This window comes from Schistocerca cancellata, chromosome 12 (assembly GCF_023864275.1).
Source record: "Schistocerca cancellata isolate TAMUIC-IGC-003103 chromosome 12, iqSchCanc2.1, whole genome shotgun sequence".
NCBI lineage: Eukaryota > Metazoa > Arthropoda > Insecta > Orthoptera > Acrididae > Schistocerca > Schistocerca cancellata.
Window position 1 is genome coordinate 79,296,774 of NC_064637.1, and position 12,109 is coordinate 79,308,882.

The following is a 12,109-nucleotide window of genomic DNA, read 5'->3' on the forward strand; positions in this document are numbered from 1 at the left end:
GGTATTCGTGTGGGTTGAGCGATTGCGAATTTGACTCGCTGACGCTATACTCGTTAACGAACAATTTTACATTTCGGGAACATTTGAACCGAGTTGTCATGCTTTGCATTACACTGAAATCTTATGAGGGCGTGGCTTCTTTCAGGCAGTACTTCATTGCAGACAACTGCATCATTTGCGGAAAGACTGAAGTTCCAAATAGACCGCGTAGCCACCACCCCCTTCTCCCCTCCAAATTGCTATCTGAAGACTGGAAGTCCCATATGTAAACCACTTTCAGAAGTTCGTTTACATTCCGTATCAGTTAACGTGTTAAATACTTGACCTGAAGAAGCATAGCCCTTTGCAGTTGAAGACGCTCTGTTTTAAGAGAAGCTAGTTTTTCGATAACATCTCAATGTTTATGTACTGAACTAGGTGTTGTACAATGCTATAATTTTCAGGTACATTCGGCGATGTATGTGGATACTGTCTGACAAATGTGTTGCGAATAGAGTGAGTAGTAAAGAAATAATAAAGTGAAACATCAAGCCTGATGCTGACACCTTACTGCATGAAGAGCGAACATGTAGAAGTGATAAAAGTCTTTTTTCCTTTCATCATTCTGTCAGGGATGGCAGAGGGAAAAAAAGTTTCGCAAAGTTTCAAAACTTTCACAAATGCTCGGTCAGTATAGTCTCGATAATTTGCGCGCCATGAAATTATGCTGCCTTAGACGAGTAGGCAGTTTTTAAATTTTAACGCCCGACTTATTGCGTTAAACCTATGCCTTTAAATGAAGGACGGATGGAGGATTGTATTTAATGCGCCACCGATGTCGAGGTCATTAGAGACGGAGCAGGAGCTGGCACTGCGTCAAGGAAGGGTAAAAGTAGTCCGCCGTGCCCTTTCAAAGGTACCATTCCAGCATTTGCTTGGAGCGATTTAGAAAAATTACGGAAAACATATATCAGGATGGCCGGACGCGGATTTAAACCGTCGTCCTCCTGAATGCGAGTCTAGTGTGCTAGTTGACAGCTCGTCGTCTAGAAGCTAGCGTTGCTGCTCTGGATCATGGGATACCGGGTTTGATTCACGGCTGGTTTGCGTTCTCCGCCCGGGAACTAGGTGTCTGTGTTGTCCTTATCATTTCATCATCATTCGTGAAGGTGGCAAAACTGGACTGTGTAAAGGTTGGGGCTTTGTACAGGCGCTGATGACCGTGCAGTTGAGCGCCACACAAACCAATCATCATCATCATCATCATCCAGTGTACTAACCACTGCGCCAGCTCGCTCGGTATACATTTAAATGAGTAAATTATGACAGCATTTTTAGTATTTACATTGACTTCATTCTTCATAAATGAAAGCATGAACTACGAGAAGACAAAAGGAATTGGGATAACGAATGAGAAATACCTGATTGTGCTTCTGTTTGTAGATGACATGATTCAAGTGAATGAAATGACCTCCAAAGATCTGTATACCACCTGAACGAAATATGCAACAAATGTAACTTTAAAATTTCTAGTAATAAAACGAAAATAAGTGCACTTCGAGGAAAATATTCAGTCAGATTAAAACTAGTTTTGGATAATCCTGCTTTAGAACAGGTTTCTTAATCCTTCATTTAGGGTACGCTGTAAAATCAGATTTTTACTCATACTGAAAATAAATTACACAAATTCTAAGCTGTCTGTGGCACCATTATCGGAACATTGGATAATAAAGTACAAAAAGAGGTTGTCCCGATATTCTATAAAGTGGTCGCGGTTCCTGTGTTATGCTATGAAAGCGAAAACATGGTTAAAACAAAAAAAAACACACACAGCAGAGACGAGGTTCCTTAGAAATTCGATGGGCTGCAGAACAAGAAATGATTAGGAATGAAGATACTAGACAAAAATGAGAAAAATTAAGTATTTTCAACAGAAAATAAAAAATTCAAAAATATCGTGAAGACTGGTAAGAATGCTAAGTCCCAGACTTCCCCAAAAGATTCAGAACTACAAGCGGAATGGGAGAAGTGATATTGAAAGACCTCGGACGTGGGAGTAATTTCGTTTGGGAGACTATCCCGCGCGGCGACTACTGAAGTACTTATACATTATAGAATTCGTAAGTTATACACCAAAATAAGTAAGTTTTAATGCAGTTTACGTTCACTGATGTAAAAAAAAACATTTCTTGCTTTCTCCAGCGGGCTATGTTCTTTCTTAGGGTTCAAACTATCTCCATGCCAAATTTGATCAATATCTGTTAAGCGGTTTAGTCTCGAAAACGAAACAGACTGTGTTACAAAGAAGAAAAACAACTGAGAGAAAGAAGCGGCGTCACTTTCTGCAGGACGCGCCCTTCATTTTGCAGGACAGTGCTCGGGCACGCTTGGTTCAAGTCGTGACTGATTTGGTCGGTATATGTGGATGGGAAGCGCTGCACCACTCACCACACTCCCCGGACTTGTGCCCTCGTGAGGTCAGCTTGATTCCTAACGTGAAGGACGAACTTTGGGGTATTCCGTTCGGAGCTGTTGTGGAGATTCGTCGGACAATAGACCGCTCCATTGAGAACTACCTATACAACTGGCGTAGCTAGGGGTATCTTGCTCTTTCGACATCACCAGCGACGGCCTATATACGAGTGCTGTTCAAAAAATATCCGACCTTTTTTAATTGTTGAAATCGACAATGCTATAAGGGCGTGCGTGCGCTCATGTTTTCAGGCAAACATAGCACGCATACCTGATTTTCTCCACTACTTCGGAACACTTGTAAGTGGTACACGTTGGATTAATGTGAGCAAAATGACGTCGTTGCATCACATTAGGCTTCAAGCTTGGCGATTCTCAAGTTGAAACCATCGTGTGTTTGTAGACGAAGTAATGGGTACTACACGGCTAAAGGAGTGGTACAACCATTTCAAAGGTAGCCGCTAATCAATGAAGACAGAAGCCAGTTAAGGTACGACCTCAATATCCGCAAATCGGGTCGTTACTGACCCCGCAAGATCCCTGATGAAGCAGAATAGACGAATCACTATCAGAGAAGTTGCAGTAAATTCAATTAAATAACTAGGTATTACAATAACTAACAACTTAATTGGAAGGAACACATAGAAAATTTTGTGGGGAAGGCTAACCAAAGACTGCGTTTTATTGGCAGGACACTTAGAAAACATAACAGACCTACAAAGGAGACTGTCTATACTACGCTTGTCCGTCCTCTTTTAGAATACCGCTGGGAGATGTGGGACCCTTAAAAGATAGGACTAACGCAGTAGATCGAAAAAGTTCAAAGAAAGGCACCACGTTTCCTATTATCGCGAAATATGGGAGAGAGTGTCACAGAAATGATACAGGATTTAGGCTGGAAATCATTAAAAGAAAAGCGTTTTTCATTGCGACGGAATCTTCTCACGAAATTCCAATCACCAACTTTTTCCTCCGAATGCGAAAATATTTTGTTGACACCGACCTACGTGGGGAGGAACGATCACCACGATAAAATAAGGGAAATCAGAGCTCGTACGGAAAGATACAGGTGAGCATTCTTTCCGGGTGCTATACGAGATTGAAATAATAGAGACTTGTGAAGGTGGTTTCAATAACCATCTGCCAGGCACTTAAATGTGATTTGCAGAGTATCCATGTAGATGTAAGTATAGGTGTTCACATTATTTTTCCTATCCCCTGTATGTGCATATCGCTTCCCACGAACTTTTTTACCTCAATATCGATATCTGCACCATATTCGAAATATGTAAGCTTACTTATATTATCTGTAATGTTTATATACAACATGAAAGGTAAGGCTCCCAACACTCTTCCCTGTGGCACATGTGGCTACTTTTACACGTACAGATGAACCTCCATTCAAGATGAGATGATGTGTCCTCCCTACAAAAATATTTTACTGGCCGTACTTTATACGATACAGGCAAACGGTCAACTACAATTGCTGTTAAATGTGCGGTAACCTCTAGCGTATCAGAAGCGGTTTAGGAAAATTGTTTCAAATGAGTATACGCACTCGTATTTCGGCAGGTGCACAGTTTTGAATTTCAATTTTTGCACGTTTCTCAGATACTTTTTCGAAAATTTCGAGCAAAACAAGACGAAATGTTTATTACATAATGAAACAATGAAGAAGCAAATGCGGGTTTGTTCGCAAACCCGAAGCAACATCTGGTGCAAGAGTCATGGGTTTTAATAAGGTAGCTGTCGATAGGTTTTTTTCGTTGCTAACAAATGTAACTGACAAACTTCTCAAATATCTAACTGTGATGAAACAGGCGTTTCGGTTAATCGTAAAAACCAATCGAAGATCACAGCTTGCAAGAGGAAATGTCCAGTAGGTTCGTTAACATCTGCAGAAAGGGGCGAAACTGCAACCTGCCTCATTAGTACGTCAGCAAGCGGAGCTTACATGCCTCCTACGCTTATTTTTCCACGAAAGAAGAAGCAGAAAGAATTTGAGTTAGGACTGGCAGCAGGAGGTTGCGCTGAGGTCCGCAGCACCGCATGGATGGCCACAGAGTCGTTCTTTGCATGGTTTCGAAAATTTGTGGAATTTTCTAAGGCATCAAAGCACTTCCCAGTTCTCCTTAGATGGCCACTCAGTACATACCACGAACACCGACGTTATGAACTACGTGAGGGAGAGTGGCGTTTCGTTGCTATCTTTACCACCACATTGCTCTAACAGACTTCAGCCGCTTGATGTTTGTTTTATGAAGCCTTTATGTCTTCATTATAGTGATGAGCTTCGAAAATGGCTACGAAGCCACACAGGGAAAGTCGTAACTATCTTTCAAATGTCAACGCTTTTTGGTTCAGCATTCGTCTAAAGTGCAACAATGAAAACCGGTATTAAAGGTTTCGAAGCTACAGGAATATGGCCCACAGACCCATCCATATTCACCGATGCAGATTTCCTCCCGGCAGACACAACTGACATCGGGCGTGATAGGCCGTCAGATAAAGAGGTTATTATATCTGAACTATTGGATTTGCCTAGCACACCAGCTAAAAAAGACGACGCCAACGGGCTGGATAATCAAGCGGGCGAGTTTTCAGCGAATTGTAACAATGAACTGCAGCCTAAGAATGACAAAGTTATTGGAGCTAATTGTTCTAATCTTGGGTGCTCTTGGATGACAACTGACAACACGACCTCCTCATTTCATATTTCACCTGAAATTCTGATGCCCTTGCGAAAAGTTAACGAAAGCAAGAAAAGAGCGAAACTGAAGCCGGGGAAGACCGTTGTTTTAACTGATTCGCCGTACAAAAAAAGAGTTAAAAGCCGTTATTAGGAAAAATAGAAAAAGAACTTTGCTAAAGAAGAAAGAGCAAAGAAAAAACTATTTCCGAAAGAGAATAAAATTAAGAATTCAGAAAAGAAAGAAAGTGCCTGAAAGTAAATGGAAAAGGGAGAGAGAACACAATACTAACGAGAGTGATTATGAGGAAAGTTATGACTGTGAATGTTTATATTGTGGTGGTTTATATTCAAAATCAGTTGAAGGTTGGGTCGTTTGTTCCACATGCGAAAAATGGACACACGATTCTTGTGCAGGAATAGATAGCTAAGATTATGAGTGTCTCCTCGTGTGTGAATTTTGTAAAAAGCCTTAAGAAAGGGATACAATACATGAAAACTGTAGTTTGACATTAATATTCACATTAAACTAAATAAATACCGAGAAAGCCAATATTTTCTGCATTTCCGATAATTTTATACGTTTTTGTAATCACTTGTACTTACCACCCCATTCTGCCGCGTGCACGGGGCAGAATGGGGCAAATGACATACATTTCTATTTTTGAGTGAAAAATATTGTTGTTTTATTTTATAGCAATGTTCTTGTATTTTTGTGATTAATATATCATAAGGTGTTCATATAAAAAGTGGTAACACTCTTATTTATCAATTTTTTTACATTTAATCAAAGTTTTCAACTTTGTACCCAATTCTACCCTGGGTTCCCCAACGTGTCGGATAAGAAAGATAAAAATACAATTGCTACTCGTTTCTTTAACGACAATTTAAGCTGTGCTCTCGGGTTCCTCCCATCGTTCATCACGATATATTACGAAAAAAATCATAGTTAACGATCATTATAAATTGCTCTAGAAACGAAGGCAATCACAGTTAACATTTAATAAGGCCACTGGTATCCTTCGAAACGCTAACTAATGACCGTCATGGGTCAAAGCGGACGGGTGGAATCGAAATACGCCCTTTGCCCACGATCGCTACTTTCTGTCAAGTTGTGCCATTAATTTCTCTGCTCCCTAATCTGTTTTCGTATCTCCCCATCAGCTATTCGATATAAACTTTTTTAGCATTCTTCTACACCACCACATTTCGAAAGTTTCTAGTCGTCTCCTGTTTGGGGAACCAGGCATTTAACTACTGATTCGCAATATATTTATTCCGAAGAGCAGAATGAAAATAAGATTTTTTCTATTGGTGATTGTACCAGTTTGATTTACACTTAGTGCGAATATAAAAGCATTTTAGTCCAAATCCTTATTTGAAGGTCTTAAATGTCGGTTTAAATGGCAGCTTGCTATGCAAGACATTCCCACTTGTTTCTCTGTAACAGCTCTTCTTTGAGATGATAAGCCTAGGGACATCTTTTCCCGTTGCTTTGAGCTTTCACCTATTGAATACATTTTTTCTTGTCTCGTAGTCAGTTGTTTGCTACAGTAATAACGTATCATGGGTGTTTTTCGTTTCTGAACAAAACAAATGCCAAGATCTACCCACAAAGTTTTCGAGAGAAGTTCTAGAAGACTTGCAAGAAATAAAATAGTAAATATCATTAAACAAATGTTATGTTTTTGTACGGCATATGTACTATTGGAAAGGAACGAAAAGCTTTACGAGCCATCTAAAAAATTAAAAAAAAAAACTTTACAGTGCACGGCAGAGACATCTATGAACATGCAGTGAAAGAAACTATGAATTTAAATGAGTGCATGTACGTTGTTAAGTGCAATACAACTTTAAATTTTCCGTAACTTTTCTAACTAAATGTACCTTTCCTCTCAAACCATTTATCCCAGAACCATGGAATTCTAACAATCAGTTGTCTTACTCGAGGGCATGAAGTAATATTTTTTAATGCTTCCTAGCTGTATTATAAAGAACACTGTGGTCTTTTTATTTCTGAAATTTGGCCTCAAAACGTGTCTTTCTAAATTTTTCCAAAATTACACTATTAATATATTATTCCAGAAAAATAGTCAGCTTGTTGTAAAATAGAGGAGATGCATGTAAGAAATGTTTTGCGTTTTACCGTTAATATAACACAGCTTGAGATAAGGGACATGGAAATAGATCAATATAACATGGTGGAGATAGAAGATACGTTCTCCCCGTGAAATCTGTCTTTAAGAACAAATGAATATTTTCAAATCAACAGTTCATTTCATGAAGTCATTACTAGAAACGTGAATAATCTCCACAAAAATTAGGAAGTTAATTACTTTGGTGCACGAAAGTGTCCATCATTCAGGAAAACGAATTTTTCAATAACTTGCCAGCAGCCTTAAAAAGCTTTACTACTGACAAATTTCAGTTTAAGAGGAGCCTAAAGGATTTAGTGCTAACCATCTCCTCCGACACCATTAGTGAACTGAATTTTTTAGTAGAACTAGCGCGCGCGCGATTGAGTGTGAGTGAGAGAGATAGAGGGGTGTGGGATCAAATAATGCGAGTACAATCAAAAGTGTGTCTAAATTTACATTCCACGTTCATGATCAGTCCACTTGCAAACTGTGGAAGGTAAATTAGCATATTAGTTTCCCATTGAGTATCTCCTCATTATGGATCAATTGTAACGGAAAGTACATATAATCCAATCTAACCCTCTTCTCAGTCCCACTTCTGTTGAAAGTTACACATCAGACAAATACCTTCATATTGTTGTTGTTGTGGTCTTCAGTCCAGAGACTGGTTTGATGCAGCTCTCCATGCTACTAAATAATGTGCAAGCTTTATCTCCCAATACCCAATGCAACGTACATCCTTCTGAATCTCTTGGTCTCCATCTTCGATTTTTACCCTCCACGTTGCCCTCCAATACTACATTGGTGATCCCTTGATGCCTCAGAACGTGTCCTACCAACTGATCGATTCTTGTAGTAGAGTTGTGCCACAAATTTCTCTTCTCCCCAATTCTATTCAACACCTCCTCATTAGTTATGTGATCTACCCATCCAATCTTCAGCATTCTTCTCTAGCACCACATTTCTAAAGCTTCTATTCTCTTCTTGTCCAAACTGTTTATCGTCCATGATTCACGTCCATACATGGCTACACTCCACACAAATACTCTGAGAAAAGACTTCCTGATACCTAAAGCTATACTCGATGTTGACAAATTTTTCTTCTTAAGAAACACTTTCCTTGCCATTGCCAGTCTACATTTTATATCCTCCCTACTTCGACCGTCATCAGTTATTTTGCTCCCCAAATAGCATAACTCCTTTACTACTTTAAGTGTCTCATTTCCTAATCTAATTCCCTCAGCATCACCCGACTTAATTCGACTACATTCCTTTAGTTTTGCTTTTGTTGATGTTCATCTTATACCCCACTTTCAAGACACTGTCCATTCCGTTCAACTGCTCTTCCAAGTCCTTTGCTGTCTGTGACAGAATTACGTCATCGCCGAACCTCGAGGTTTTAATATCTTCCCCATTGATTTTAATTCCTACTCCGAATTTTTCATTTCTTTCCTTTACTGCTTGCTCAAAAAGAGATTGAATACCTTCAAGGACAGACTACAACCCTGTCTCACTCCCTTCCCAACCGCACCTTCCCTTTCATGCCCCTCGACTCTTGTAACTGCCATCTGGTTTCTGTACAAATTGTAAATAGCCTTTCGCTCCCTGTATTTTACCCCTGCCACCTTCAGGATTTGAAAGAGTATTCCAGTCAACATTGTCAAAATCTTTCTCTAAGTCTACAAATGCTCGAAACGTGGGTTTGAACTTCCTTAATCTATCTTCTAACATAAGCCGTAGGGTCAGCAATGCCTCACGCGTTCCAGTATTTCTATGGAATACAAGTTGGTCTTCCCCGAGGTTGGCTTCTACCAGTCTTTCCATTCGTTTGTACAGAATTCGTGTTAGTATTTTGCAGCCGTGGCTTATTAAACTGGTAATTTTCACATCTGTCAACACCTGCTTTCTTTGAGATTGGAATTATTAAATTCTTCTTGAAGTCTGACGGTATTTTGCCTGTCTCGTACATCTTGGTCACCAGATGGTAGAGTTTTGTCAGGACTGGATCTCCCAAGGCTGTCAGTAGTTCTAATGGAATTTTGTCTACTCCGGGGGCCTTGTTTCGACTCAGGTCTTTCACTGCTCTGTCAAACTCTTCACGCAGTATCATATCTCCCATTTCATCTTCATCTACATCCTCTTCCATTTCCATAATATTGTCCTCAAGTACATCGCCCTTGTATAGACCCTCCATATACTCCTTCCACCTTTCTGCTTTCCCCTCTTTGCTTAGAACTGGCTTTCCATCTGAGCTCTTGACATGCATACAAGTGGTTCTCTTTTCTCCAAAGGTCTCTTTAATTTTCCTTTAGGCAGTATCTATCTTACCCCTAGTGATATGCGCCTCTACATCCTTACATTTGTCCTCTAGCCCTCCCTGCTTAGCCATTTTGCACTTCCTGTTGATCTCATTTTTGAGACGTTTGTATTTCTTTTTGCCTGCTTCATTTAATGCATTTTTATATTTTCTCCTTTCATCAATTAAATTCAATATATCTTCTGTTACCCAAGGATTTCTACTAGCCCACGTCTTCTTATCTACTTGATCCTCTGCTGCCTTCACTATTTCGTGCTTCAAAGCTACCCATCCGTATACTACTGTATTTCTTTCCCCCATTCCTGTCAATCGTTTCCTAATGCTCTCCCTGAAACACTCTAAAACCTCTAGTTCTGTCAGTTTATCCATGTCCCATCTCCTTAAATTCCCACCGTTTTGCATTTCTTCAGTTTTTATCTACAGTTCATAACCAATAGATTGTGGTCAGAGTCCATATCTGCCATTGGAAATGTCTTACAATTTAAAACCTGGTTCCTAAATGTCTGTCCTACCATTATATAATCTATCTGAAATATTTCAGTACCTCCAGGTCTCTTCCACGTATACAACCTTCTTTCATGACTCTTGAACCAAGTGTTAGCTTTGATGAAGTTATGCTCTGTACAAAATTCTACCAGGCGGCTTCCTCTTTCATTTCTTAACCCCATTCCATATTCAGCTACTACATTTCCTTCTCTTCCTTTTCCTATTATCGAATTCCAGTCACCTATGACTATTAAATTGTCTCCCTTCACTATCTGAATAATTTCTTTTATCTCATCACACATTTCATCAATATCTTCGTCATCTGCGGAGCTAATTGGCATATAAACTTGTACTACTATGGTAGGAGTGGGCTTCGTGCATTTCTTGGCCACAATAATGCGTTCACTATGCTGTTTGTAGTAGCTTACCGGCATTCCTATTTTTTTATTCATCATTAGACCTACTCGTGAATTACCTTAATATTAGCCTTCCTAATACTTAAAACTATATTAGATGTTAACAATGACGCCGGTGGACAGACTAACATAAAATTACTGACCGTCGAGACAGTCATGAATATAACCGACAAGCTAATGGGCCCTTCACAGGAAAAGGTTTTTCGCCGCAAAACGCGGAAAACTGAAATCCGGCAAATGAGTAAAAATATATATTCACTGACAATAAATTAGTACACGTACACAACGTACACCACAGTAGTCTCGGATTTCTGTATTACGTAATAGTTTTTGTGTTTGTATCTTGCAGCTTTAAATTTTTTCAATTAAAAGAGATTTTAAAAGGACCCGAAGAACGTTTTGGAATACGCTACAGATCGTTCTGTTAGCACAGTCTTTACTTCGTAATCACTTTCGTTGACTTCGGCAACTCTCCACCAAAATCTCCAACCTAACCGAGACACTGCGCTACGATACAGCCGAGATCATGACAAGAGAATGGGCTACATCGCACTCGAAGTAATTTTATATAGATAAGGATCTCCATGACCTGTGTACTTCTAATATGAAAAATCTCCCAACCACTCTCCTCAAATAGATCGCCATCTTCACTTGACCTTTAACTGTTACTATTTCAGAATTAAAAACCGAATTCAAAGAAAATTTGGCTACCACTCACAAAACTAGAAAAATAAAAATAATAAAATTGAGAACGTGAAACAGGTTAGCAAAAACCATAAACTGGAGATTCAACAGAAATTAAAAGTGAGAAAGGAAATTATTATTATTATCGACCGTTTACGAACTCTAGGCTACGAAAGGGATGAAACCACATATCGAATAATTGGTGGAAGGGTTAGTGTGTTTTAAGAATAAATATAAACAAGAATTACAGAAAAATATATCGAAGCTACATTATGAAAAATTGCTAAATGTGGAGACAAATTGTGTCCTTCAGTATTAAATGAGTTTGAGCACCTAGTACAGGTAAAACAGTATCTGCAGCATCAACAGAAACTTCGGATATGTGTTTAGTATTTCATCCAAGTCTGCAGTCTATAAATAAACAAAAAATCACTATAGGGAAATTACCTACGAAGAAGTTCTTGGTAAAGAAAAACAGGACCCAAATACGTATGTAGGCTTAATACGCACTACAACTGTGTTTAAAAATCGCTATAGTTGCCTTGGACTAACGACGAGCAATTATCAATATAACCTGCACAGCCTGTACGCTTTCCAAAGTTGTTATCCATGAAAGAGCTAAACGACGTTTCGTGAACCAAAAACGATTTAAGACTGAAACAATGACATTAGCTGACAATGGGCACTGACTTTAGTCAATGGGCACCGTTGAAAATTTGTGCCACACCAGGATTAGAACCCGAGTCTCCCGGTTACTAGGCAGATGCAATGATCACTGTGTCCCAATTACGCAGTGGGCAACCTAATTGCACGAACTGCCCGAGCATGCCGTTCGTCAGATCCAAATTCTCAATTTCTCCACAGACTGCTAATGTCGTGCTCCTTGTATATTATCCTCCTCGCCTTAATTATACAGTATATGCCCAAA